Consider the following 24460-nt stretch of genomic DNA (forward strand, 5'->3'; position numbering starts at 1 on the left):
CTGAGACACCTGAAAAATAATATAAGCAAACACTCTTTATAAAAATCCTATTTTAATCAACATTTTGGTACAAGTTTTGAATAGCTATGATTATAATGAGGCAGGTGGCTAAAACTATCACAATTCAGACAGCTGCTGAAGCTGAAGAAAAAAACAATTATTCAATTTGGCTTCTAAATTTTTATTTGTTTAATCTGGCATACATTGGCATTTTCTTTCCCATCTGGATTTGGTGAGTTTCTTGAATAAGTAAGAAAATTAAATCAACTCACCAAAATTTTATTTAAGCATCATTACTTTTGCATAGTTTTTTTCCTGTGTATGTGAAAAAATGCATATTTTTCACAACAAACAACAGTATGAAACACCTGGATAATTAATTTTGACATTTTAATGACATATTCATGTGTATATCAAAATTTTGCTTGTTCTGGATGATCAGCAGTACAAATTTTAATCAGATAGCAAATAAACTGCATCACTTAAAATAAAATATTTGAATACATAAAACTCAAATGTGAATTAATCCAATTAGAAATATGCCATGATCTACATTCTAGTAACATACAAATAAAATCAAATATGTATAGAGAAATATGCCATGATATTTGTTCTAGTAACAAAGACATAAAATCACTCCCCCTTTTTCCTTAAAAAAATAATAAATTAATTTACTTTATTTCAAAGCAATCAAGAAATATCTGTACATAGCAAGGTGAAGCATGTTAGAAATGGGTCTGCTTGGCCAAAGAAAGCTAAGATTCAGTTTTTAGTGGAAGAGATTTGTTAAATTACCCTAAAAACAATTGCATGGTAAAGTAAAAGAAAATATCTCAAGTTAACGTAAGTTAATAATAAATGATTATTTGAAAATAAAAATATAGGTAGAATGTGTTTAACACGATATTATTTCAAATAATTCTGTGAAATTTTACATGTGTTCTATAAATATGTATTTTCATTTAGAAAGATAAGATTTGTTTAGCACCATGACCTTTGATGCTCTATTTAGTGACAGGGGACAGTATGGAACTATATCCTTAATATAAATACATTATAAAGGAAAATGTTTTAATCAACACTGATGCAAAGGAAAGATTTAAGTATTTGATATAAAAAATAGAACGTTTAGAACAAAGATACCATAAATGAAATTAAAAATATGTAAATTGTGCAACATATGCTATTCAGATGAAGCTGATTTCAGTAATGTAGATCTTAGTGCTAAAAGGAAAGATAATCATTTAATAAAACTAAACTGATATGGGTTTAATAAAATATGAAATATGTACATAACTAAAAGGACCTCTTCCAAATTAATCAGCACATTTGAAAAATAAACACAAAAATTCAAAATTTCAGTAAGTTCTGAGATCACAGAGAGTTTCATACTCAATACTGAGAAACCTCTAGAACAACTGTTCTTATTAAATGTGGAGGTCAGAGCACCTCCAAGAAAATGTCACAAATTGTCAATGGAACAAAAACTACAGACTATATTTTGGGGTATAGATAATGGTTTCTAAAACTACAGATAAATATCAAAATACATGTAAAACACTAAACAATATTTTGGAAGGCAAATTTATCATTGCCAAGATTCCTGGGTTCCAAGAGAGCAGTTAACTTAGTGAATGTTTGAAATATATAATCATAGACATATTAATTAGTCTATTTGTGCTAGTACAACAGAAATATTGATTCTCTGGGGGGAAATGTGAACATCTGTTTATTTGCCTCTTATAGAACACTTAAAAATATAGTAAAATGTCATACCACATGTGTGAATTAATAAAATTGAGAGTACTTACAAAAACATAAATCGGCTTCCTTATAAGGATACAAAGGAATCCAGCAACTTCATCTTTGAAAAGCTGCACACATTAGTAATTGTGAGAATCCACAAAAGCCAAATATCTTACTGTGCCCCTCTGTGGTATCTACTTCAGATGCTAGTCTTAAATTACTGCTTGACTTTCATCAATGATGGATGTGACCTAGAAATACAATTCATATAAATAATTTCTTCCCCTACATTGCTGTGTTTTTGCCACGTGTTACATCATAGCAAAAAAGAAAACTAGAATAAAATTTGGTGCTAGAACTTTTGTGTTGCTGGAATGAAAGTTACCTCAAGTTTTTTTTTCATAACTATGACTATGCTATTCAAAGCCTGGTGACAGATTTTGAAAGTTTGGGTTGGAAAAGTGATTTACTACCCTGAGATTGATAACCTGTTCCTTGAGCTTGAAAGACATACATGCTGAGAAAATTCAAGACTGTAGAGGCATAGCTCATAGGTTTCAGAAAGAAGGAAGACCCTAAGAAATGGGACCCAGACCACTTGTGTAATCTATTTTTATTAATTATTAGTAGTATTAATATTATTTTATCTAAGAATCTGTGTGTGCTGGGCAGCTAGGAATGATAACGCAACTGTGTGATTAACAACATATCGGCATCACTTTGTGAAACCAGTGTTTGTGACACTTGGGGCTAAATAATAAATGAAATTAAATTGCTTGTCAGCACCATTGAGTTGATTTCTGAACAGGCAAGTAAGCCTTCATTAGGAACACAGAGATGCTCCAGGGCAGTTGGACTGCTTATAAAGTCAACAGAAGAATTTAACAAATAGTATTTCAGAGTTTCCCAGGTTGCCCTTATTTGAAAGGCTGTAGGGGTCATGGAAGCAGTGTATGGAAAGGATGGAATCACTGTGCAGAGGCCAGGAAAGTCACTGAGGAAAGTATTGTGTAGTTTCCAATAGAGACAATAGTGGAGAATATGGGACCTCTGTCCAAGTTAGCAGCATGTGTGGAGTAGAAATGACCTAAGGTAAAGATATGTGTGATACAGACGGCAAAGTTGGAGAAGCAAATCTGCACAAGTCTCTGGATGCCTACAAGCTGACAGAGTGAGTGAGGCCCAGAGGTTGGACATTGAATTACAGGGTTTGGATTTACACTGTAGGGATTTTGTTTTCTTTGTTTATTAATATTCCTTTCTTATGTTTCTATATTTCCCTTATTGAGTAAGAAGTATGTTTCTTGTTTTTAGATTTTTTTCTTTCTCTAAAATACTGAACTTTATTAGAGAAATGGTCCTAAAAATAGCAAAGATTAAATATTTGCTCTAGTCTACTTACATATCATAAAGAAGACAGCAGTTGAAGCGAGACACACTTCTTCGCAATCGTTCCACAGGTGCCCAAGTAAAACAATACAAAATTCAGTAACTAGCATTTTTTTTTTTTTAGGAGCCTTCAATGTTCATCTCCAGTCTTAAGGGATAGTTCAATTCTGGACCTGTGATGTTCAATTGATTTGCAATGCTTCTTGGAAAACACCAATGAACCACATAACAAGTGTGCCAGCCACCATGGAAATGCAGTCTTCGGAAGATGAGGAACTTGGATAATATCTGATTATTTCCATGATGTTCATGCTCAGTAACAAGATGTCCACAATGTCACCTCATAGCTCGAAGAGCTTTTTGTTAGTTCCCATATGTGGATTCCTTCCCCGTTTACACCTGGCTGTAAACTGAAGGCTTTAGGTTTCATCCGACTGTGGAGGGAGAGATGCAGCAGGCAGACCTACACCACGTCGTTTTTTTTTTCTCTTCATTTGGTTGGCAATTCCCATTCTGCTGTACTTTGTTTTCTTCCTCAGTCCTTGGGGAGTCCTTCTCGTTGGCATCTTTGCTTACACTTGAAGCTGTCCCTTTACTGTGTTCCTTCTTAACCGTGTGCTGCTCTTTTCCACCTTCTCCTTCCCATCTTGGTCACTAGAACATTTTTTTTTTTTTTGAAACATGGAACGCTCTCTTTCTCTCCTGTCACTGATGTGGTCCCTTTCTTTTTCTCTCTTTTTATCTTTCTTATTTCAGCCCCTGGAAGACGGAGACCCGGAAAACTTTCTCTTTATGGTCTTTGATGTTCTTGGAGATATGGAAGAACTCCTGCTCCTTTGTCGCCACCTTTCCCTGCTGGTACTACGAGATCTTCTTGATGCATTGCAACTTGTGGATGGAGTTTTGGACTTCTTTTTTCGTTTCTCATGTGCCTTTTTGGATTTGTCTTTTTTCCCGCTCCTTGTCTCTGTCTTGTTCCTTGTACTTGTCCAGCTCCTTTTCCTGGTCCTTTTCCTTCTCTCGGTCTTTATCTTTGTTTTTATCCCGTTTCTTGTCTTTTTCACGATCCTTTTCCCTTTCTCTCTCCTTCTCTTTCTCCTTTTCCTTCTTTCTCTCCTTCACTCTGTCCTTTTCCTTCACCTTTTCTCGGGTATCTTTTCTTAGTCCCATGAATGTCAACAACTCCTTGACTTCCGCCCCTCCCTAGACTTCGAGTGCTTTTTATGTAGACTCTCGGATCTACGTCTATCTTTCTGTCTTGAATGTGATCTGTTATGAGATCTACTCCTGTGCTTTGACTATGATTTCTTCTTTCTAGAATGGGATTTTGAGCTAGACCCGGACTTTGAGCAAGTGTGAGAACAAGATCGACCGCCTTTCCTTTCATTGCTCTTTCCAGACTCTGTTTCAAAAGCTGCTGAGACAAATGACTGAGTTTCCCATACTCTCTTCATTACCTCTTCTAACTCCTTAGCTGCAGCCTGAGGTGTCATCTCAGGAGGTTTTACTATTGCATTGTTGGAGTGATTTATTTTCAGTGGCCTGTCTCCAAACATAACTCTGTTAAAAGCAAGGGCCCTTGGTAGAGAACAGCCTAACAACAATTACACTGTTCTTCTTCTGATAGCTTCTTCAATCCCTTTCTTTAATATCTTAAAGTTTTTTAATTAGACAACACTCTCAAGCTTTTCATTAGAATTACCCCAAGATATTTTATATTTGATGGCAGCTATTTTGAGAGTTGTGGTATCCCTGATTTCTTTCTCAGTCTGGTATTTGTGTATAAAAAGGCTATTGGATTTGTTATATAATTGTGTAGCCTAAAATGTTTATCATAACTTTCTTGGTAAAATTTGAAGTATGTTTTCATATAATCTACAAGTAAAGATACTTTGATTTTCCCTTTTCATTTTGCATCCACTTAATCTCCTTTACTTCTATTGTTGCATAAGACTTCAAGTATTATATTAAATAAATATGTAGAGAGTGAACAATTTTGCTTTGTTCCTGATTTTAGTGGTAGTGCTTTGAGTTCCTCTTCATTTAAGTTGATGTTGGCTATGAGCTTGCTGTAAACTGTTTTTGTATGTTGAAGTATGTCCCATATATCCTTAGTCTTTCTAGTACTTTATCACGAAATGTTGCATTTTCGCAAGGGCCGTTTCTATAACTAATGAAATGATCATGTAGGATTTTATGCCTTTGATTTTGCTTATGAGGGATATTATATGCATTGATTTTTGTATTAAAAAAGCCATTTTATCTCTGGGATGAAGACTACTTGATTGTGGTAAATGAATCTTTCAATGTGTTCTTGGACCCCATTTTATTGAATATATTTGCATCTATATACATAAGGGAATTTGATCTTCAATTCTCTTCCTTTGTTAGATCCTTATGTGGTTTGTGTATCAGGGCAACTGCTCACTCATAAAATAAATCTAGATATGTTTCTTAGGTTTCAGTTAGTTTTCTGTTAGTTAGGTTGCAAATTAGTTTTAAGAGTATTAGCAATTCTTTATTTGACAATCTAGTATAATTCTGGACTAAAACCATCAGTCTATGGGTTTTGTTTTTTGCTTTTTTGTTTGTTTGTTTTTTGAGGTAGTAAATTTTACTGGCTACTTCTGCTGAAGTTGGTGTTTTTAATCTTTTTAAATTTCTTATCTGATCTTGATTTAACTTTGGTAGATACACATACAAAAATTACTCATATCTTTAGATTTATAAGATTTTTGGAGTACAGGCTTTAAACTATGTTATGAATCTCTGGATTTCCTTGGTGTGGTTGTTATGTCCTCCTTCAAACAGTAATTTTGTCAATTTGGGTTTTCTCTATCTAAATCTCAGTTAATTTAGCTAAAGCAATCTTATTTATTTATCAATGAACCAACTCCTTTATTCTTTGTAATCTGTTGCTGTTTGTTTATTTCTATTATATTGACTTTAGTCCCAAGTTTATTTAGTTTTTATTTCCCACTCCTTGTGTCATTCTAGTGTTCTCTGCTTTGATGTTGGGATCTTAGAATAAGATCTCTCCAGTTTTATTGTTTGTTTGTTTTATTTATTTTTTAGGTAATCACTGACTGCTATGAACTCGCCTCTTAGAATTGCCTTCTCTGTGTTCCATAAGTTTTAATATGCTGTAGTTTTGTTTTATTCAATTCCAGAACATTCTTAATTTCACTCTTTATCTATCTTGACTTCTTTTTTCATTTAATAGTAAGTTTTATAGTATCCATAGTTTACAAGCTTTCTCCTTTGTTAATATCTAACTTTAGTCCCTGGTGGTCAGAAAAGAATGAGGTGTTATTACAAAGATTTGTATCTCTTGAGACTTCCTTTGTCTCTGAATATGTGGTCAATTTTGGAAATTTTTCAATGAAGTATTGTACAAAAGATATATTCTTTTTGTTAGGGTGATAGTCTATAAGTATCTTTTAAGTCCATCTTCATTAACTCCAGAATGTATCCATTTAGATTTTTTTGGTTACCTGCCTATTTTTTAGAGTAGGATATAGAAGTTAACCACTGTCAGTGTAAGAGGGGCATAATGATATTTAATCTGTAGTAGTTTTGGTTTTATGAACTAAAACATGTTTGGTTTTGGTGCATAAGTGTTAAGAATTTCAGTGTCCTCTTAGCACTTTTGAGTTGAAGAATATGTAATTTTTTTGCTATCTTTCCTGACTTGTTTTGGCTTGAGTATATTTTTTCAGATATGACAATGCATACATGAGTATGCCTATTAGGTTCATTTACTTGGAATATCTTTTTTCATCATTTTGTCCTAAGGTATTATATATCTTCGATGTTAGGGTGTGTTTCTTGGATGTAGCAGAAGTATGGGTCTTGATAGTGTATCCATTCTGATAGTCTGTATATTTTTATTGGGGAACTGTGATAATTAATGTTGAGACATATCAATGATCAATGTTGATTGCTTCCAGTTATATCGTTGTTTTGGTTACCCCCGTTTTTTTTTTATTTGCTAGTCTTTGATAATTTTTTTCCGTGTTTATAAGTGGGTGTATTTTTCTCTGTCAGTTGAGCTTTCTTTTTATTTAGGCACTCCTGTCTTCTGGATTTGCAGATATATAAAGCTTAAATTTTGATTTATTTTGTAATTTCTTTTTTCATCTATTACAATTGTAAGTTTCCTTGGACTAAGCAGGCATCTGAGATCTCTTAGAATTTATATAATATCTATCCAGGATATACAGTGTTTTAGAGTCTCCACTGTGAAGTCTGGTGTTATTTAATAGTTCTGCCTATATATGTTTCCTGGGCTTTTTCCTTTGTACCTTTAAGTATACTTTCTTCTATAAGTTTAGTGTTTTAATTATTAGGTGCTGAAGCAAATTTCTTTTCTGTTTCAGTCTGTTTGGTGCCCATATGCTTCCTGTACCTTGTTATGAATTCTCTTCATTAGATTAGGAAAATTTTCTTCTATGATTTCGTTGAAAATATTTTCTTTGCTTTTGACCCGGGTTTCTTGTTATTTCTCTATTCCTATTAGTCTTAGAATTGGTCTTTTCATGTTGTCCCACTTTTCCTGGATGTTTTACACCTGCAATTTTTTTTTAAATTTATCATTTTCTTTAGCTTATGTATCCATTTCTTCTACCTTGTCTTCAGTATCTCAGAGACTTAATGTGATCTCATATATATTCTGTTAGTGAGACTTGCTTCTTTGTTTCCTGTTCAAATTCCTAAATTCTTTTCATTTCCAGATTTTATCACTTTGGGTGTTCTTTATTGCTTCTATTTCCACTATTTAGTCTTGAACTTTTTGTATGAATTTTCTTCTGCTGTATTGTGTGAGCATGTGTGTGTGTGTTGTCATAAATTTATTTAATGAATTTATTCACTCTCCTTAAGAACTTGTGTAATATTCATAGTCCATTTTATGGTCCTTGTCTTCAGTGTCAACTATGTTCTGTTTCTCAAGGTGTACTGTAGTGGGATTGCTGGGCTCTAGTGTAATATTATATTGGCTGTTATTTGTTGTGTTTTTATGTTCACATTTTGGCATTTAGGTTTGAAAATATTGCAATTATAGGTACTGATTCTGGTCTTCTCTTTGTTGGGTAGGTGTTTATTCTTTGGTTACCGTTGTTCTCTCTTCTATTGAGAGTGTGGCAGCTGTATGTTAAGGTATGGCCCTATGGGTACACAGATGAATGGATATCTAGGTGTTGTGAGCTGATACTTGAAAACATGAATGGGCTAAAAGGGGTAGCTGGGAAAGTCCACAAGAGGGAGGACAACAGTGTGATCCAGAAGAATCTATTTGTGCCACAAGGCAAATGAATAAAAGAGAACAGGATACTGCAAATTGGATGCTAAAAAGTTAGGCATGAGACTGGAGACTGGATTTGGAGGAGAAAAAGGACAATCAAGTTCTGGAAATAACCTCTGTGGTTTGCTGGCATACTTATTTTTGTGGTAGGGTTAGCCATCAGGTTCCAAAAAAAAAAAATTGTACTGGAACTGGGGTCTAAAACAAAGAAATAAATAGTGAAAAAAATAAAGGAAGAAGATCTGAGTAATCCACTTAAGATGGGGATAAGAAAGAAGTGGAAGCTTTAGGAGGCTGAGGATAAGACTGGAAGATTAAATTTGAAGGGGAGAAAGGATAGGTGAAATCTATAGTTAGCCTGACTTCCATTGCTAGTGCTGAACATGGGCTCCCGAGGAATCTCTTATACCAAATACTATCACCCATTTAATCACAGATAGATTGTTCCATGTTTACCACCTAATGCTGAAGATGAGAGCTGGGTTCATTGTGCCTAAAAAGTGAAGGAAAACAAAATTCCCAGTAATTTGTCTTCTAGTGTCACAGGCATGCTATGTCAAATATGCTTCCATGTGAATACATATATGCACAACAGAAAGACAGGAGAGAAAAAGAGACAGAGATACATAAAGACACATAAAAATAGATGAAGAAAGTTATTTATTTGATAACTTTGCAAATAAAAATTTTAAGTGTTTTAAATCACTTTAATTTGATTATTTTCCAAATTAAGTACTATCATGTTTTCATTGAGTGTATATATTCATGCTGAAATACAATTGTTAGGCCTCAAGTATTGCTTTTATATTTTACTAAGTATAGAAAAAGTTGAAATTTTACCATTTGTCATTATGCAAATGCAACATTTTTGCTGCTTCTAATTAAAGTGATTTCATTTATAGAATATATTTGTGACTAATATTCCAGTAAGGATATTCGAGTGAAAGCCAGTAGCATTCACACTGCACATTTAATTAGATCATGAATATTTATTAAAATAGGAGTGATTATTCTTTAATTCCAAGAATCTAATGAAAGCATAAGGTTTTGTAAATGCATTTTAAATGATCTATAAAGCACATTTTTGTATAGACTTTTTCTATGCAATTCTCCACTTAAAAGATTTTTTTCTAACTTTGAAGTTAAATAAGTAAATATCTTAATTTCTCAGAACACATATTTTAATTTATCAGTGAATATTGGTTTATTAAAATGCTGTTTGGCCAGTAGACATGCAGGAAGTATAGGCAGGGTAGCCAGAATAGGAGAATTCTGGGAGAAGGAAAGGATCAGTCTATAGTTGTCACCCAGATGCAGAGGATGCAAGATGTGAATGCATCACTAATATAAAAAGTACCAAGCCACTTGACTAACACAGACAAGAATTATGGGTTAACGTAAGATGTAATAGTTAATTAATAAGAAGCCTGACTTTATAGGCCAACCAGTTTATAATTAATGTAGGCCTCTCAGTGTTTCTTTGGGACTGAATGGCTGCAGGACCAGGTGGAACAGAACCCTTTGTCAACACTAAAACTTTTTATTTCTTAATGCCCTATATAGATTATAAAGAAGCTATGGTCAACAACAATTTGTGGTTGTCTTTAGACAATAAAGAGGCTAGATGTTTTAATTACAGGTATTACATAAAAATATTATTATAAATAAGACTATACAAAGTGAAGACAAGAGCACATTATTATTCATTCTTTTTTCTTTTTATGAATTATTCTTATCATAGTATGCTTTTGACTATGACAATTGTTCCCACATTTAAAGGAAGAAAAACAATAAAATTTTGTCTGCAAGTGTTTAAAGTGAAATATAGTATGGTTTACATTATAAATATACTTATACAATATACATATACTCATTTCTTTATCTGAGAATCATGATTTTAATCAACTCATGACATTTCTCCATGGAGTTTGAAGCTATTAAGCATCTTACTGACATTTAATTCTGGATTAATGGATTTTAAATATAAAATATATTTACCTGTTCATTATCAAAACTGTAATATTTTGAATTTTCAAGTGTATTCCAGTCATCATGAATATTGACAAACATTAATTTATATGTTCAATTTATATGTATAATTGTTAATTATAGCACTTTGGGAAAAACCTGGAATTTATAATTGTTTAATAATCAGAACGTGTAAAATGTCTAATGACTTTTTAACTTCATTTCTCAGATCACTTGTAAGCTCCTAATTGTTACACAGGACTGACATTTGTGTAGTCTTTCTTTGTTTATATCTTTCTTAGATTTCTCTTCTCCATCATATTCTGGTTGGCTCTTTTGGTTCTGATTTCTTCTACTCTTTTATTTCTACGATCAATGAATTCATTAAGCATACATTTAGCAGTTCTAAATGGTTGCTCATGTTTAAAGAAATGGCTCATGTTTAAAGAAATGAGCTCATTATATAAAGAAGAATCAAAAGGTAATCTATACTTAATGCACATTTAGTAGTCATTAGCTTGTGAACAGAAAGTAGTATTAATGATGTAACAAATATTAAGATTTTGTCATATTTTTTTTTCAGCTTCACTGGCAACACTAGAGAAGCCATGAAACAAGGAAAACCTTAAGAGAGAATTACATGATTCACCCTGGGAAGGGAATATAGACAAGATCTCTTAAGTAAATTGGGAACTGGGGAGGAGAGAGGAAGTTGGAAAGGGAGGAGAGCAGGAAAGGGGGAGGATAAGAACAGAATGGTCCATTTGGAGGAAAAACAGAGAGGAAGAACAAGGAAAGAGATATATTGATAGGGTTTTCAAGACGGCTGGCACTAGGGAAATTTCCAGAGTCTACAACGATTACTCCAGCTAAGACTCTAAGCAATAGTGGAGAGGGTGACTTAACTGCCCTTCCCCTGAAATCAGATTGATAATTATCTTAATTGCCATCACAAAACCTTCATCCAACAACTGATGAAAGCAGATGCAAAAATCCACAGCTAATCACTGGGCCTAACTCCCAGAATACAATCAAAAAGAGGAGGGAGTGAAAACATGAACAAAGAAGTCAAGACCATTTTGGGGAAACCTATAGAAACAGCTGACGTGAACTAATTGTAGCTCCCTGACACTGGACCGGCAGTTGTGGAAACTGCATAAGACCAAACTAGGCACCCTGAGTATGTGTGACAGTTGTGTGACTTGGGCATTTTGTGGGGCCACTGGCAGTGGTATCAGGAATTTCCCTAGTATAAGGACTGGATTTTTAGAATCCATTCCCTATGGCGAGATACCTTGCTCATCCTAGACAGAGGGAGGAGGATCTTGGTCCTGCTTGCAAGCGATGCAACAGACTTTGTTGATTTACTATGAAAGGCCTTACCCTCTCAAGGAGTGGCTGAGATGAGGAGAAGTTTGGGGGAGTGAGAGTAGTGGCTGGAGGGAGAGCTGGACTTGGTACGTAAAATTTAAAAAAGAAATACTGCTTTAAATTGTAATCTAAACTAAAAATGTAATGATTAAATAGCTTTTAGAGACAGATATTACTCTGTTAGGTATTTTTATAAAATACATCGTTTTGCTTATGCAGTTGTCAAATAATATAACTAATTACGAAATATTATTGTATGGGTTAAAAAAGAAAGAAAATAAAAATGGGAGCAGAATAAAAAGATTTTGGAAATATATTGATAAACATACTTACAATACACTAAAAATAGTGGATTTTTCTCTGTTTCCTCTGTACTTTCAAGGTTTGTGAAAAACATGGCACAATATGAATTAGTTTGAACAACCATTTCAGAGATTTTGAAGAAATGTCTCAGCATGAAATAAATAACTTGTCCTGTAGCTTCCTCTCTTCCTGAAGGGGAAGATAAATTCCCTGTAACATATCCATTATCTGATACTTCTGAGGTGTTGAAAGCTGTAAGACACCTGACTCTTTCTCTTCTGTAAGCCAAGTTAGTAACTGACCTTACAACCTTTTCTGTTTGTCACAAGTTGCTAAAAAGATAAGTTCGTGATATTTCCAACTGAGCGGGTAACAAATGATCCACCAATGTCATGAATCCAATCCCTGTTTTTGTGAAAATTACAAGTCATTCACACACACACACACACACACACACACACACACACACACACGTGCAAAGGCACAAAATACTGAGGATGATATGTCTATTTGTTTGTTTTTTAAAGTCTGAATTTACATTGTTTTAAATTAATAAAGTGTGATGATGCAAGTCCCAAACACCCCATGGATATAATGATTGGAAGGAAGCCTAGAGGAGACTACAAGTACAGTGAACATACAAGTTGAGAAGGTAGATAATTTCCTATTAATGTATTTACCAAGTCTCTTTACCAAGTTGAACCAATTTTACATTCTAAGATTCACCTGAAGAAAAGTTAGTCTCAATAAACAAGCACAAATTTGATTTTTATTTCAAAGTTTGCCTGCCTAAATAAACATATATTTTCAGTTTTGTGCATAGTCTGATTTAGGGTTACAATGAATATTGCAATTCATTTCAAATGTATAGATTAATCAATCCCTTCATGGAGCTAGAGAAAATCTTCCATTGTTTCTTCCAGGTTTATTGATATTATCTTTAAGTACCACTATATGTTATTTGACCAAGACAAGTTTTCATGAAGTAAATAGATTCCTCAGATTCCTCAATTTTTTGATCTGAGAGAGAATCTACATTTGCGATATGATTCCTGAATAATGTAAGTTTCTAAAGTAACCATTAAACTTATTTCCACATTTTATTATGCTAGAAAGATTCCTGCAATACTATATTTAAATTCATAAAACTATTACATGATCATTTTCATTATGTTTTAATGCATGGTAAATGGATGGAGTATTGCAAGCCAGGTTAACATTCAGATAATTTTGTTCTAAATAAAGTGAGTCCTGTCTAATTGTAATGAACCCTTTAAAAGCAAATAATTATATATGCCTCATAATAATATGGGGCCTGCAAAAGACCTCAAAGTTTTATAAAGTTTGGAACTCCTATAATTAAATAAAATCAGAGTAAACCTACTTGGGGAGAGGTTGTAACCTAGAAGCAGAGAGAAACGTTGTGACAATAAAAAGAAAAAAAAAAAAAGAAAATAAACAGTCACTTCAATCCATGGATGCAACCAAAACTTATAGAGCACTTAGAGGTAGTTGTCATCTAGTCTCTAGAAAATGCCCCACTCAGTAACTAGGAAATTGTAAAGCACTGAATCAATAATTTAAGTTATCCTCTGACTACTGTGATAAAAGTTCTATGATACAATTCAGTGTGTAGTGAGTATGCATGTATTAGAAAAGTATTAAATTAAAACAGGAAGAGAAGGGGAGAAGGGGATAGGGAAGGAGAAATTGAGTGAATGGGATAGTCAGGATAGAGGAATGACAAAGATGAAGAGCAAGGAAAGTCATATTTTGATTGGGGGAGCCATTTTGGCACTATCAAGAACCCCCCAGGAATCTACAAGGATGACGACAGCTAAGACAGCTGATGCAATAGTGGAGAGGGAGCCTGAACTGGTTTTGCCTTGTTGTCAGAATGATGAATATCTTAAATGTCACCATAGTACCTTTTTCCAGAAACTTATGAAAGCAGAGGCAGAGAGACATAGTGGAACACTGGGCTAAAATCCTGAAGGCCAATTGAAGAGTGGGTGGAATGAGAATATGAGCAAAGAGGTCAAGACCATGATGGAAATACCCAATGAAATAATGAGCTAATGGAAGCTCATGAACTCTGGTCAGACAGGGAACAAACTAGGCCCTCTGAATGTGGATGACAGTTGTATGGCTGGGGCAGACTGCAGGGCCACTGACAGTGGCACCAGGATTTATTTCTACTGCTTGCACTGGCTTTTTGGAATCCATTCTCTTTGAATGGATACCTTACTCAACCTTGATATAGTAGGGAGAGCCTTGTACCTTCCCCAAAACAATGTGCTTTACCCTCTCTGATGAATGGATGGTGGTTGGGGCTAGATAGAGGGATGGGAGGAGGGGAATGAGTGGGAAGTGGGATTGTTATGTAAAAAGAATAAAGATAGTGTGTTTTCTTTTTAAAAAAAATAATAAAAAGATTCTAAATGGGTGATTCATAGAATAGTAAAGTCATATTGATGAGACAACCACAAAGAAACCTAAGTGGAAATTTCACTCTCAGCTCTCACTGGGATTGTTCCTCTATTACTGTGAAGTTTGAAGTGAAGTGTCACTCCCTAAACTAACCATGGAAGTAAAAATGAAGCTGCCATTTTTGCAACAGAAAATTATCCTTGAAATGGAGATTGAATACTGTATATTCTTTTTGCTAGTGAACATATTCAAAGGTATTAGATTATGTATATGCCAGTGTGTCTGTGTCTGTTGTGTGTCTGCATGTGTGTGAGTACGGAGAGTGATTGTTAAAATGTGGTGACGTTATTATAAAACATTCGCACACAATGTGACAATATGATGAATGGAATGGAGAAATGGAATTTTCTTGTATTAAATTTTCTTTCTTTCAAACTTCATTCTTGAACTAAATTTAGCTTTGACAGTATGTAATGTCATTTGCTTCACTTGCTATAGAAATCAAGAAAGATATTGTCCACAGAAGAAAAAATTACAGGGTAACTTTCAAATTTCTCAGATCAATTGTAACATTATATTGTATTCTCAATCTAAGAAATCTTGCATTGTTTACAATGTCCAACTTTTTCAGACATTGTTTTGCCTCAATTCATATATTAAAAGTCACCCAATATAATCTTTTTTTTTCTAAGAAAATTGGATGGGGGCATTTATTTAATGCAACAAGTTGCTTTAATGAGAGATTTGAATCTACACTTGATTCTTTACATTACTATAGTAGATAAATTTTACACTATTACTATTTCTTAAATTTTTATTATATATCTCTTTGCATATATATTAAATACTACAATGCTTTTCCATTTGAGGAATTTTGAATTTTTGAATTACAAAATATCATATAGTAATATGTATATTAGTAGTTTATCATTGTTAATAGACAGGGATAGGAATATTTTACCCAAGACTTTGTAATAAAATTTTTCTTTCTGTCTGTCCTTTTTTCTTTTTATTTCCTTTTCTCTCTATTTCCTTCCTTCTTTTCTCCTCCCCTGCCTCCTTCCTTCTATCCTTCTTTTTCTGCTTTCCTTTTTTTCTCTACCTTTTCTTTATGAGAGTGGTTTCTCTGTATTGCCTTGGCTGTCCTCTATCTAGCTCTGTAAACCATGCTCTCCTGTGCCTTCTGGTATTTGGAATTAAAGTCAAGTGTGCATCCATCTGATAACATATTTGGTAATAATTAAGAAAGTCATATTTTACCCAACATATTCATATAAACTTTTAATCCCAGTAGTCAAGAGGCTAAAGCAGGCAGATCTCAGTGATTTTAAAATCAGCCAGAATGAAACTCTAAGACTGTGATTCAACAATATTATAAATTACAGCTGCCTACAACCACATCAGACAACTCTTATTATAAATCTGACTTAAGAGGAATTGATGTTCTCATCTGGAATCTGTAGGAACCTTCAGACCATACACATAACACAATCCCATTTACATCAGATTATTAATAATTAATAATAAAATAAAACCAAAGTATTCATAAATGAAACCAATTTAGTTATTCATAAACAGATTAGTAGATAAAAATGTGGTACATATACATGGTTGACTATATTATACAGCTTTAAATACAAATGAAGTCATGAACTCGAATGCCATATGTTATCTTTCATATGAGATTCAATTTTTTTTTCGAGACAAGATTTCTCCATAGCTTTTGGTTCCTGTCCTGGATATAGCTCTTGTAGACCAGGCTGGTCTCGAACTCACAGAGATCCACCTGCCTCTGCCTCCCGAGTGCTGGGATTAAAGGCATGTGCCACCACGGCCCGGCGAGATTCAAATTTTTGTATACGAGTATAAGCCAGGAATGTAACGGCGTAAACAAATGCAGACAGATTGTAAAACTATATAGACAGCTTTAATGGCGAAATAGACTTACAGAACCACCGTTCCCGTGGAGACCAGGAAAAGCAGAAGAAGGGAAGCTGGGAGCATGCTTGCCAAATTTATAGGCCAACATTAGCCCAAGGCGAACACGCCCCCTAAGGGGCGGGACTTATCCCTACACAGGAAACTAGAAAGATTTATTTCAATGGTGTGATAAGTGACAGAGAATAAATAAAATGCTCATAGTGAGAGAGTGTACGCACCTGGAAACAGTTCTGCTGAGAAGGTCACTGGCAAATGGGAGAATCAGAGGGTTAATGGGTTGCCTAATACAAAAGAAAAGGTATGAACTGTTGCAATGTGTAATTTCTGTTGTTGTTTGTTCCAGTCAAAAATATGAAGTACAAGCTTTCCCGAAACTCCTTTCGTAGTCATTCTGTCTCTAAATGCAAGGTGATTTCTACTTTCATAGACTTCAAATTTCAGTATTGTCTTATGACATTACTTTTCTCTGCACACCTGATGGAGACCACCACCGAATTTATTGCCATTCACCATATCTTGAACTGTATCCTCACAGAGATATCAATGTGTTGGAGTTCATTTAATGAATACTTTAAAAATATTCAGAATTACTGCTTTTCAATTGAAATCTATTATTAAGTATATTAAGTATAACTTTTCTTTGAAAATATTTAATTTTTATTAACATTTAATTTCTTATAATATTATGGCAAGTTGTATACATTTTTTTTTTGATTTTTCGAGACAGGGTTTCTTGTAGCTTTTTTGGTTCCTGTCCTGGAACTAGCTCTTATAGACCTCAAACTCACAGAGATCTGCCTGCCTCTGCCTCTGGAGTGCTGGGATTAAAGGTGTGCGCCACCACCGCCCGGCTTGTATATATTTTAATAAGATACCAGCATAAAGAAATATTTAGGTTTGTCTTTCTGTTTCAAATTTAAATTGATATCATCACTTTCTGCATTCTATGTTTTCCTAAGTTTCTAATTAACATGAGGTTAATATTATATCTCAACTATATAAGAAATATTTATTATGTACCATTTACACTCTGTATTTGTTGAACAAAATGATTAATGCTTGAAAGCATCTCTGACTTTCTTCTTCTAGGACATTACTAAAATATCTCTTGCCATCATTACTTTATTACCTCAACTCTTTAAAGCAATGATCACTAATACATTCTATCTAAACAACATCTTCGATAACCACACAAATAGTATCTATAAAATGTTCTGTCGCTACCATTTTAAGGGTTAAATTTACCTTTTACAAAATGTTTAGGTTATGATCAAATGACCCATTTTCTTGATTGCTCTGTTAGTGTTCTACTGCTGTGAAGAGACACTATGGCCATGTCTACTCTTACAAACGAAAACATTCAACTGGAGCTTGCTTACAATTTCAAAAGTTTAATGTTGTCATGGTGGAGAACATGGCTCCTTACAGACAAACTTGGTGCTACATCTGGAGCTGCATGTAGCAGTAATAGGAAATCAACTCTGGGCCTATCTTGAGTGATTGAATCTTCAAAGTTCATCCTGGGGACACACATCTCCAACAAGATCACAACTCTTCCGACAAAGCAGTATCTCCTAAATCTACTGAAATAAAGTGTCACTCCTCGATAACTAAACGTTCAAATCTATGGGTCAGTGTGGGCCATTCATATTTAAACCAAACCAAAAAACATATCATTTACTACTGCATGTATGCTTTTACCTGAACCAGTGCTTTTTAAAGTATGCTTCACTAAATGTTTGATTATAATAATTAAATGCAAGGCTAAGTAAGACCCACAAAGATCACAAAAACAAGACCCACATTCTGCCTTAAGCCTCACCCCAGTTGTGTCCCCAGTGTCAGCGATTGGTGCACCTGGTAGCTGATGCTCAGCACTCCTTCTTTTCCTGCTATTCACAACAATTGAAAATCGAAGGACTGTAATATCTGACTCGCTAGAATAGTCCATCCTAGGTAGAGCCTGTCTGGGGATGCTACCTGCTGTGCTTTTAGAAATGTCATACTCAGGTTGAAAATGTCAGCAGGCTGAATATCTAGAGGATTTTCTTTTCTCTCTCTCTCTTTTTTTTTGTTTAATTTATAGACATCTATTATGAGAAGCTTTAATATCTCTCCCATGCAGGGCATCTATTTTTCTTACACAATTTCTATTTTTAATACTACAATCACATTTCGAAAGGATTTCAGCTTAAACTGTGAAAGTTCACAACTGTATTTCTATTTTAATGATTCGATAAATGTCTCCTGTTATTAATTCATCCTTTGTCCTTCTTTCACAGAAAGCAGAACAAAGCTACCGAAAATTTCCTTGAAAATATTTTTTTTCCACACAGTATCAACAACTTGATGGTGAATATTTAACACTCTTGTGCATATTTAATGCATGCATGTCTATATATCTATAAATCTTAAACCGAAAACAGTAAAGGGCTGGAAATAACTAAGTGGATAAGAATGCTTGCTTCATTAACATGCAACCAGACTAGCTGTGCCTGCAGGTAATTTCAGGACTCACCAGTGGAAAGAGGATTCTTCACAGAGCTCATTGGCCGGTTAGGCTAGACAATTCAGGGGGCTTCTGATTTAGTCAAAGAAGGTGCTTAAGACAAGGTGGAGGAAAGAAACCAAAGAAGACACTGCTTACCATTTGTGGTATTTTGAATAAGTATAGCCCTTAGAGGCTGCTACATTTGAATGTTGATTCTGAGTTGAGCTCTCAAAAGCCCATACCAGGTCATGTCTTATTCCCTGTGCCCCCAGCTTGTATAAGCACTCAGCTCCTGCCCCATTCACATACCTGCCTGCCTGTTCTGTGCTCCCTGCCATGATGGCCATGGACAAGGCTCAAATTAAGTGCTTTGCTTTATAAAATATCTTGGTCATGATTGGTCTTCACAGTAATGGAAAGGTAACTAAGGTGCCATGTTATTGCCTCTACAAGCACACCTGGGCACATGCACACGATCACTCATTTGTATGAACCGTAGATGCACCCAACAGCTTTTCAAAGAAAAAGGTTAGTGTCTTCTAAAGTGTTTATCTATTTACTGATTTCTCTTAGCACACATACAGAGTGCAATACACGACACATCACCCAGCCCAAGAATGAATGGAGCAATATTTTGTAAACATGACACTGGCTGTCAAAATTTATGAGAGAAAAAATGAATCATAGTGCACTATAGTAAGAGACAACTATCTAGAATGAGTAATATGGTGGCTTCAAATGTGAGGCCCTATGACACCAAGAAGAGAAGTTATCGTATCCAATTATTCTAGAAACATCCCTTTGAAATAAGAAGCAATTTTTTTTCAAGTTAATTCAGTCTATATTTGAATAAAAACAAACTTTGATAGTGAAAAAGTACCTATTTTCTGTTTTCACTGATACTTTGAAATGATATGCATATGTTAATCCCTTGTTGGGCAAGTTTTTAATGTGTCTGATAATCTGTGTCATTGGCTAGCATAATTGATTCCTAGAGGTAGAAAATTTGTGCTAACTTTACGCAGAACTTCCTATTCAAGGCTTTCTTCTTGCCTAGAAAACTTAGTTTTCAATAATTTCTGAGTCAACATCTGTAGCCTTTACCTTATGTTTCATAAATGACAAGAGTCATTCAGTTGATGTTTGCCCAACTTATCAGTTATCACCATGCATCTTTCCAGAAATTTCAGTGAGTTTCTCCTCCATCTTCCGAGCCTCATCATTTTCAGTCAGCTGTAGGCATTAGCTGCCAGAATGCTAGAGACATATGGATGATGTTTATAAAAATCACTGCACATTTCTATAGTGCAGACCAAGCTCAGTAGTATGTTTCTTTACCAAGTGAAAAATTGTAATAAATACTAGGCATCTTGAAAAACACTGTAATAAAAATGGATGTTACTAACATATGATTAAAGGTAATGTTTTTATGGTGATTATATGCAACTATTCACACACACACAGACACACACACACACACACACACACACACACACACACACACTTTTCCTTAAGCTAAATCTTGTTTCACTTTATAAATTGTGTTTCAGTATTGAATTCTTGTCTTGGACTGCCAGTCCCAATATAATGACACATGGCTTATTAGTTATGAATGCTCAGTGTTAACTTAAGGTTATTTCACCAGCTATTATAACTTAATTTAACACTTTTCTTTTCAACTACATTTTCACTCAGGGAATTTTTACCTTTCTTTTATCCTGTAGGTCCTACTTTCCTGCTTTTTATATGTCTGGCTCGCTGGTGGCTACCTGGTTAACTGGTCCTGGGTATCTCCTCTTTCTCATTCTCACTTGAACTAGCCTAGAGTCCTCTTCCTCCTTATTCTTTCTTTACAGTAGCCCCACCTACCCCTCTATTGTCATGGCTATTGGCCATTCAGTTTTTGTTAGACTAGTCGGGAGCCTTAGTAAAACAAATGCAGCACATCTTTATATTAGTTAAACAAATGAAGCATAAATAATGTAACACATCTTTATATACTAAACAATTATTCTACAACACAAACAAATGAAACAAATTTTTATGTAGTTAAAGTAGTATTCCATAACAAAATCTTGGCAGTAGCAATCCCAGTCTCCTGGAGTACCAACATAATCTAGGAAAAGTGTAATGACAAAGGAGGTTTGTAGAAACTTGGGGAATTTATTATCTTGTTGCAAAGGAAAAGTCTCTATAGAGAGCAATTTGGTTTCAGAAGGCTCTTCCCAGTGGAGAAAATATCACATAAAATACAGCTTCTCATGCTATGGAATTATTATGAAATATTATGATACTTTTATCTGTTGAATTTTAGTAGTCCATACAGTAATAAAAGGAAAAACAATATGTTTGTTAAATATTAAAACTTATCTAGTGTTTTCAAGCCATGATATGTACGTTTATTGCTAGCATTATTAGTGCACTTAACTGAATGTAAGAAGAGCATTGAGGATTAGTTAAATTCTCTTAAAATAGTTATGTAGGTCATGGCCTCAGAAGTGAAAACACACATTCCAAAAGGCTCACAAACCGTTCCTGAGGGATTCCTTTATAGAAACTACTGCTTACAGATTTAAATACCCTTATGTACAAATGTTTGCATATATACACATAACTGCCTACTTTCATGTTTATCTTATTAATGCATCATAAATATAAGAATTTCAATTAGTTTAGTATTGCATTCAATTAGTTTAATATTGCATGTATTTTTTTTTTACCATCATGAATAAATACCAAGTTATCTTGGTTAGTGTCTGGGTTTCTATTTTGCTAACATAGATAGTGTTTGAAAGAATTCTTGCTAAACTTAACTTCATCAAAGAGAAATGTGTAAAAAAAATATTTATATGAATTTACTTGGGTGACTGCTATCTGGCATGAGGATAAATGCTGAGATATTTGAATTAGAATATGTAAAGATCAGATATGATTTTCCCATGAATTTTAATAACTTTAAAATATAGGTCTTGGGCTTCTTGGTTTGGACTTGTCACACAAGGAGCTTAGGCTTTGTCACTCTATTCTAAGCACAAGTAGAAGTTGAAAAGAAATCAAGTACTTTTTTTTCTTAGCTGAGTCTTAAAAGACAGGTCAGAGAAAAACCTCTTCTCTTGATGTGGTCCAGATTCAAAGAGAATGCAGAGGGTATAACTTACTATAATAGAACCCTGTACAGAAATGGACATAAGTTTATTAAGACTGTCCCATAACTCATGAGTAACTGGGTTCTGAATAGGCTTGGTTCTATGGTTAAAACTCCAGGAGGACCAATTCTTACGGCCTCTGTACCTACATGATTTGTGCTTCCACCAGTTTACTCAGTTCCTTCTATGAATACAGAAGAAAATTCTTCTCCATCTACCAAAGAAGGGTGAGATTGTTAGTTTGAAATAAATGCAACATTCTGTTCTTAACAAAGCTTGTCCTCAAGAGAAACTGTTTCAACATAACTTAAAATTATTGATTTTCTTTTTAAAAAAATTGGTTAACATATCAAATATGGGACATAAACTGTTCAAGCCCACTCTAGTCTTTTATATAAGGAATGGATGATAAGCAAATCCACTCAACTTTAGCCTAAGAGGTTTTTAATTTTGTCATACCAAATGTACATGGATTCAGATTTGAGAATGACAGGCAATAAACATAGCTAGATTTCAGAGTAGACAGTCATAGGCAAACTAAAAGTAAATCACACAATCTTACAATTACAAAATTCCTATCCTGTATTTTCTACAGTGTCTAATGCCTGATTTATCACTTTTTACACTGTTTTTATTATATGGCTATCCAACTCACAGACACAGGCACACACACATGCATGCACACACACACACACACACACACACACACACACAGAGGGAGAGAGACAGGGAGAGGGTTTGAAAGGGAATTTCAGCCATTAGATTCAGATAGATATTAAAGAGATATATATATTACGATATACCATGCTTTTAAAATAGCTTTTATTAAAGCTTTTACTGTTATAATGAATAAAGTCAAACAGTTTAAAACCAAAAGCATGTAGCAGTGTAAAAGGAGCATTGAGAACCTTATGCTACCACAGAAAAGAAACACTTTAGACATCAAAACACCATAACAATGAGACATGTGTTTGATGATACCACTGGTAAACAATGTTAAAATTTATGAGGAAACACTGAAAAAAATATTTTGAAAAATAAATTAATTCACTGTGTGGTTTAAATCACCTGCACTATTATAGGAAAGAACAGATTCAGGAGCTGAAAGTGAATAAGGATGAACATACACTTAACAGTATCATCAGTTTATTGAATATTAGTATCTATCAACATATCATCCAACAGAATATAGTAAATGGTATATATTATTCTTTAGTAAACATAGTACAATGAGTAACTTGGAACACATTGATCATAGTAAAACACATGAAAAAAAAGTAACCCATATATTATACATCCTCTGCCACAAAAAGCCAATACATATATATTTATGTTAATAAGAATAAGAATGACCTGCATGGGTACATATATTTAAATACTTGGTTACAAGTTGATGGAACTGTTTAGGAAGAATTTAGAGATGTAGCCTTGTTGGTGGTGTTGAATATGAGAATGAGATTTCAAAAGAATTGTGTCATTCCCAGTGTGTATGTATGTGTTTATGCATGTTTTGTTGTTATTGTTGTTTGTTGTTGTGTATGTGTGCATGCACACATGTGTGCACATGTTTTTGATACCCTTTACCTTCTATGTTCAGGTGAGGATGCGGGTGCTAAGCTGTTTCTGCCACCATGCCCTTTTTCCACCATCATGAACTCTAAATCTCTAAAACCATGAAGCCCAGATAAAGTAATCTATGAGCTTTTTTCGTCATGATATCTTATTATATCCATAGTTTTAAAAAAAGTACAGAATTTGGTATGAGAGACTGGGAAATTAATTACTATGACAGTCTTAAAAATGTGGGGTTTTTTTTTTTTTTTTGGTTTTGGTTTGGTGGGTTTTTATCTGTTTGTTTGTTTGTTTTTCAAGACACATTTTCTCTGTGTAGCTTTGGTTCCTGTCCTGAAACTAGCTCTTGCAGACAGGATGACCTCGAATTCATAGAGACTTGCCCGCACCTACCTCGCGAATGTTGGGATTAAAGGTGTGTGCCAGCACTGCCCAGTAGTAAGCAGTCTTATGAAGCTCTATGATGAGAAAGAACAAGTGGGGAGGGAGGATGAAGAAAATATACTTGAGAGGAAAAATACCATTGATGAAATTAATACAGGAACCAGTACTTTTGTTAAAAAAATTTGGAGAGACCTAATTTGAAATAGAATAATGACAAAAGATTCCTGACTGCAAGAACCTACCCAGCTAGCCTTCCAATTCATAAATAGGAAGGGTCTGGGGAATTAACTCGTTTTAAAATGCAAAGAGGATCAAAGCTCCTGCAAATGTGACTTTACAGTACCAGAGTTCACCCCAAGTTATTAGCAAACTTGACTTCTTGTCCAATGTTTCTGATATTGCATCATGAAGGATACT

At 34.2% G+C, this 24460-nt stretch overlaps 1 pseudogene; it reads right to left on the minus strand.

Annotated features, from left to right (window-relative positions):
- Positions 1-3561: 3561 nt before the first annotated feature.
- Positions 3562-4719, minus strand: LOC121433610 (annotated as a pseudogene).
- Positions 4720-24460: the final 19741 nt, after the last annotated feature.

Source organism: Microtus oregoni, unplaced genomic scaffold, assembly GCF_018167655.1.
Source record: "Microtus oregoni isolate MIOR12 unplaced genomic scaffold, Mior012 000040F_ref0000088, whole genome shotgun sequence".
Classification (NCBI taxonomy): Eukaryota; Metazoa; Chordata; class Mammalia; order Rodentia; family Cricetidae; genus Microtus; species Microtus oregoni.